The sequence below is a fragment of the Eschrichtius robustus genome, chromosome 3 (assembly GCF_028021215.1).
Source record: "Eschrichtius robustus isolate mEscRob2 chromosome 3, mEscRob2.pri, whole genome shotgun sequence".
Classification (NCBI taxonomy): domain Eukaryota; kingdom Metazoa; phylum Chordata; class Mammalia; order Artiodactyla; family Eschrichtiidae; genus Eschrichtius; species Eschrichtius robustus.
In genome coordinates, this window is record NC_090826.1 from 87,411,713 (window position 1) to 87,417,220 (window position 5,508).

Below are 5,508 nucleotides of genomic sequence, written 5' to 3' on the forward strand. Positions count from 1 at the left end.
GTTGCTTTTCCCTTGCTGCTTTTAATATTTTTCCTTTGAATTTACTTTTTGATAGTTTGATTACTATGTGTCTAGGCATGTTTCTCCTTGGATTTATCCTGTATAGGACTCTCAGCACTTCCTGGACTTGATTATTTCCTTTCCCATGTTAAGGAAGTTTTCAACTATAATCTCTTCTAGTATTTTCTCAGACCCTGTCTTTTTCTCTTCTTCTGCTGGGAACCCCATAATTCGAATGTTGGTGCATTTAATGTTGTCCCACAGGTTTCTGAGACTGTCCTCAATTCTTTCATTCTTTTTTCTTTATTCTGCTCTGTGGTAATTATTTCCACTATTTTATCTTCCAGGTCACTTATCCATTCTCCTGCCTCAGTTATCCTGCTATTGATTCCTTCTAGAGTAATTTTTAGTTTCATTTATTGTGTTGTTCATCATTGTTTGTTTGGTCTTTAGTTCTTCTAGGTCCCTGTTAAAGATTTCTTGTATATTCCTCATTCTATTTCCGAGATTGTGGATCACCTTTACTATCATTACTCTGAATTCTTTTTCAGGTAGACTGCCTATTTCCTTTACATTTGTTTGGTCTGGTGGGTTTTTACCTTGCTCCTTCATCTGCTGCATATTTCTCTGTCTTCCCATTTTCCTTAACTTACTGTGTTTGGGGTCTCCTTTCACAGGCTGCACGTTCGTAGTTCCCATTATTTCTGGTGTCTGCTCCCAGTGGGTAAGTTTGATTCATTGGCTTGTGTAAACTTCCTGGTGTCGGGGACTGGTGCCTGTGTTCCGGTGGGTTGGTCTGTATCTTGTCCTTCTGGTGGGAGGGCTGCATCCGGTGGTGTGTTTTGGAATGTCTGTGAACTTAGTATGACTTTTAGCTGCCTCTCTGCTAATGGGTGGGCTTGTTTTCCTGTCTTGCTAGTTGTTTGTCATGGAGTGTCCAGCACTGGAGCTTGCTGGCCATTGGGTGGAGCTGGGTCTTAGTGTTTAGACGAAGATCTCCGGGAGAGCTTTCGCTGATTGATATTACATGGGGCTGGGAGGTCTCTGGTGGTCTCTGGGAATGTCCTGGACTTGGCCCTCCCACCTCAGAGGCTCAGGCCCAACACCTGGCTGGAGCAACAGGACCTTGCCAGCCACAGGGCTCAGAAGAAAAGGAAGAAAGAAAACAAACAAACGAACAAACAAACAGACCCTAGGACAAATGGGAAAAGCAAACCTAAACAGACAAAATCACGCAAAGAAGCACATACATAGACACTCACAAAAAGGGAAAAGGGAAAAAAAAAAAACGAAAGAGAGCAGCCAAACCAATAAACAAATCCACCAATGATAATAAGCACTAAAAACTAAACTAAGATAAACATAAGACCAGAAACAAATTAGATGCAGAAAGCAAATCCCAAGTTGCTTTCTCTACAGTTGGTTCCAAAGTCCACCCCCTCAATTTTGGGAACATTCATTGTCTATTCAGGTATTCTTCAGATGCGGGGTTTATCAAGTTGATTGTGGGGATTTAATCTGCTGCTCCTGAGGCTGCACAGAGAAATCTCCCTGTCTCTTCATTTTCGCACAGCTCCTGGGGTTTAGCTTTGGTTTTGGTCCTGCCTCTGTGTGTGGGTCACCCTCAGAGGTCTGTTCCCTGCCCAGACAGGAGCAGGTTAAAGCAGCAGCTGATTAGGGCTCTCTTGCTCACTCAGGCCAGGGGGAGGGAGGGGTACGGTAGTCATAACTGGAATGCGGGGCGAGCCTGCAGCAGCAGAGACCAGTGTAACATTGCAACAGCCTGAGGCACGCCATGTGTTCTCCCCGGGAAGTTGTCCCTGGATCACGGGACCCTGGCAGTGGCGTGCTGCACAGGCTCTCGGGGGGAGTCTGGGTAGTGACCTGTGCTTGCACACAGGATTCTTGGTGGCTGCAGCAGCAGCTTTAGTGGTTTTGCCTGTCTCTGGTGTCAGAGCTGTTAGCTGCAGCTTGTGCCCTTCTCTGGATCTCACTTAGGTGGTGCTCTGCCTTCTGTGGGCAGACGGAGAAGGAATCCTCTCTCCTCGCGCACCCTGAAACAATGGTCTCTTGCCTCTTAGGCAGGTCCAGACTTTTTCCCGGACTCCCTCCCAGCTAGCTGTGGCACACTAGCCCCCTTCAGGCTGTCTTCACACAGCCAACCCCAGTCCTCTCCCTCGGGTCTGACCTCCGAAGCCCAACCTCAGCTCCCAGCCCCCACCGGCCTCGGCAGGTGAGCCGACAAGCGTCTCAGGTTGGTGAGTGCTTATTGGTAATGATCCTCTGTGCGGGAATCTCTCTGCTTTGCCCTCTGCACCCCTCTTGCTGAGCTCTCCTCCGTGGCTCTGAAGCTTCCCCCTTGCCCACTGCCTGTCCCCACCAGTGAAGGGGCTCCCTAGCGTGTGGAAACTTTTCCTCCTTCACAGCTCCCTCCCACTGGTGCAGGTCCCATCCCTATTCTTTTGTCTCTGTTTTTTTCTTTTTTCTTTTGCCCTATCCAGGTACATGGGGAGTTTCTTGCCTTTTGGGAAGTCTGAGGTCTTCTGCCAGTGTTCAGTAGGTGTTCTGTAGGATTTGTTCCACATGTAGAGGTATTTTTGATGTATTTGTGGAGAGGTAGGTGATCTCCACATCTTACTCCTCTGCCATCTTGAAGGCCTCCCCCTGTTTATTCTTCTAAAATAAAGTTTACATGGACACATCCTGAATTTTATTTATTTATTTATTGGTCAGCATAAATTTCCTTTAATAATTTCTCCATTTCCAGTAAGATTTCATTTTGACGTTTAACGTATGAATCCAGTGTAAAGTTTTACAGTTTTAGTAAATCTGGATTTCAAGTCGTTTAAGATGAAAATGGAAAGGCAAAGTTTACTTAAGAAATTTAATTTTCTTCTTCTATAACATCTAAGTCTTCATCTTCTTCATCATCCTCTTCTGCTTGTTGATCCTTTCTTAGTCTACAAGTAGTTACCTGTCCTGCTCCAGATAAACACTTAGCTGACAGTGATCTCTGAAGAGGTGACTTTGAATTTGCTCTGACGATATCTAAACGACATAAATAATCTGGTGGATACAGAGAATTTTGGAAAACCTCTAAATCTTCTTCTTCATCAATCTGTTGTATATTTTGGTAGGCAGCAGTGTAGAACTCTAAAGCTTTGCTGTGAAATAACGTTTCGATAATGATAAATTCTGAAAATATAGTCTTCATATCCATTATTTTCTGCTTTTCAAAATTGTCAATAGTTTCCTCCAGATGACGAGTTGTTCAGGTAGCATCCCTTGTAGCTCTTTGTAATTCAGTTTCTGCCTGTGAAATAACATGTCAGTCAGATGGGTTTCTCTGACATATTCTTTCTGAGTTAACTGTTGAAAAGCTTCTTGATTCCTTGCTGTTTATGTTACTTTGAGGTCATCTCGTTTCATTTTTACAATGGTTCCATAAGCTTTCAAATGTTCAACTACTTTGGCTTCAAGTCTTTCAATGTCTGCTTGTCGATTATCCTGAAGTTTGGCAAACTCGTCAGCAAAGTTTTTCAGGCCCTGCTTTAAATTTGGGGTCTCTGTCGAGGCATACACATTGATTTCATTCACCAGGAGCTCTGCTTTGAATCCCAGTCTGGCAGTTTTCTGCACATAAACAGCAAAGATTTAGCACAACTCTCCAAAATACTTCTCCGCATTTGTGACAGCATCTTACAACTGAGCATCCTGGTTCTCCAAGCTGCACCTCGACATCTTGCCTCACACACAGCCAGAGACCGTGGGCTGGGGCCCAAAGACAGGGGCTCCGAGGCACCCAGGCCCATCCTGGATTTTAAAAAGAAATAAATGTAAAATAAGTAATTTCTAGATTTACCTTTACAGTCTAGTGAAAAGGGCTTTAACTTGGCAGTGCAAAACAAAATTAATGCACAGCACATTAACAAATATCACTACCCAAGAACAGTATGAAAAATATTAATTTTAAAAAGCAATTTTTAAAAAGATAAAATGTAAAATATTTACTGAAAGCAATACCCATTAAACAACAACAACAGTTCAGGTCAAAGACATCTTTTTTTTTTTTTTTTATGTATGGGTTATTTCACAGAGGAGTAGTTGAGACTCCATGATTGTATGTGATTGTATGAACATTGTGGGTGCTTATTCAGTACTCAGAATGCTGAGACTTACCGGTTGTCGTTTAGGATCAGAATGAATACACTTAGGAATATCCATTTCCAACTAAGATGGAGTAGCTGGGAACAGAATTATCACTGAACCTGAAAAATAAAACACGCAGATGGACAAAATATATGGAATAAGGGTTATCAAGGCACTAGCATCAGTGAATGTAGGACAGTGATGCCCGAAAGATGGGGAGAAATGCTGTGTGCCCTATGAATTTCCCTAGATTTCTGTGTTGAGAGGATTTCCAGGCCATAAGAGTATGGAGGCAGAACTGAGGCAGAGTCTGGCCAACACCCTGAGTTGAAGAGACAAAGCTGAGAGTTTGAGGACAAAAAGCTGCCTGGAGTTTACCACCCTAAAGTGCTGCAGAGGAGAGAGCTGCACAGAAAGAGAACACAAAGATCTGAGCCAGTCCCTTTATTTCTCTAGCAGAGTGCTAATGAGTGAACGGGAGTGAGGAAACTACCTAAGGCCAGGGAAAGAAGCCCCCGAACAGGTTAAAGGTGACAGTGCATGGCAGCCTCTCTTCTCTCCAGCCAGACTGGAAAACTTCATGATTCGTAGGGCATCAGGTGGAGCTCACTGAAGTGTCTTCATCAATCATAGGAAATAATTGGTCTAAAACACTTCTCCAGTCTTGCCTAACAAATCTTAAAAGCAAGAACAAACAGTATCCAAGTAAATTAACTGTGACCCAGAACAAAGCTCAAGAATATTTATGACAATACAAAAATATCCAGCATCTAGCAAAGTGAAGTTTGCAATGCTGGAATTCAATAAAAAATGATTAAACAGGCAAAGTAATAGAAAAATATGACTCATAATGAGAGGGGAAAATCAATCAAAAGCCAGAGCTGACATAGATGTTAGAATTAGCAAATAAAAACATTAAAATAGCTATCATAACCCTATTCTTTATGTTCAAAATTTAAGTATAGACATGGAAGACATAAAAAAAGACAAAAATTGCATTTCTATAAATGTAAACTAAAATGTTTGACTTGAGTAATACACTAGATGGGATTTGTGAAAATTTAACACTCCAGATGTAAAAATTAGTAAGCATGAAGACTTGGGAATAGGCATTATTAAGATGATACACAGAAATAAAGGAGAATTTTTAAAAAATGAATAGAGAATCAGTGAGATACGGAACAATTTCAAGTGTCTAATATGCTTGTAATCAGAGTGCTCAAAGAAAGAGGACAGGGACTGGAAAAAATATTTGAAAAGTAAAGACTGAAAAAATTCCAAATTTGATGAAATCTATGAATCCACAGATCAACAATATCAATGAATCCCAAGTACAAGAAACAAGAAGAAAACTACATT

The 5,508-nt window shown here is 41.9% G+C and overlaps 1 pseudogene; it reads right to left on the reverse strand.

The window, feature by feature from the left end:
* Nucleotides 1-2,884: 2,884 nt before the first annotated feature.
* On the reverse strand, nt 2,885-3,741 carry LOC137761176 (CBY1-interacting BAR domain-containing protein 1 pseudogene; annotated as a pseudogene).
* Nucleotides 3,742-5,508: the final 1,767 nt, after the last annotated feature.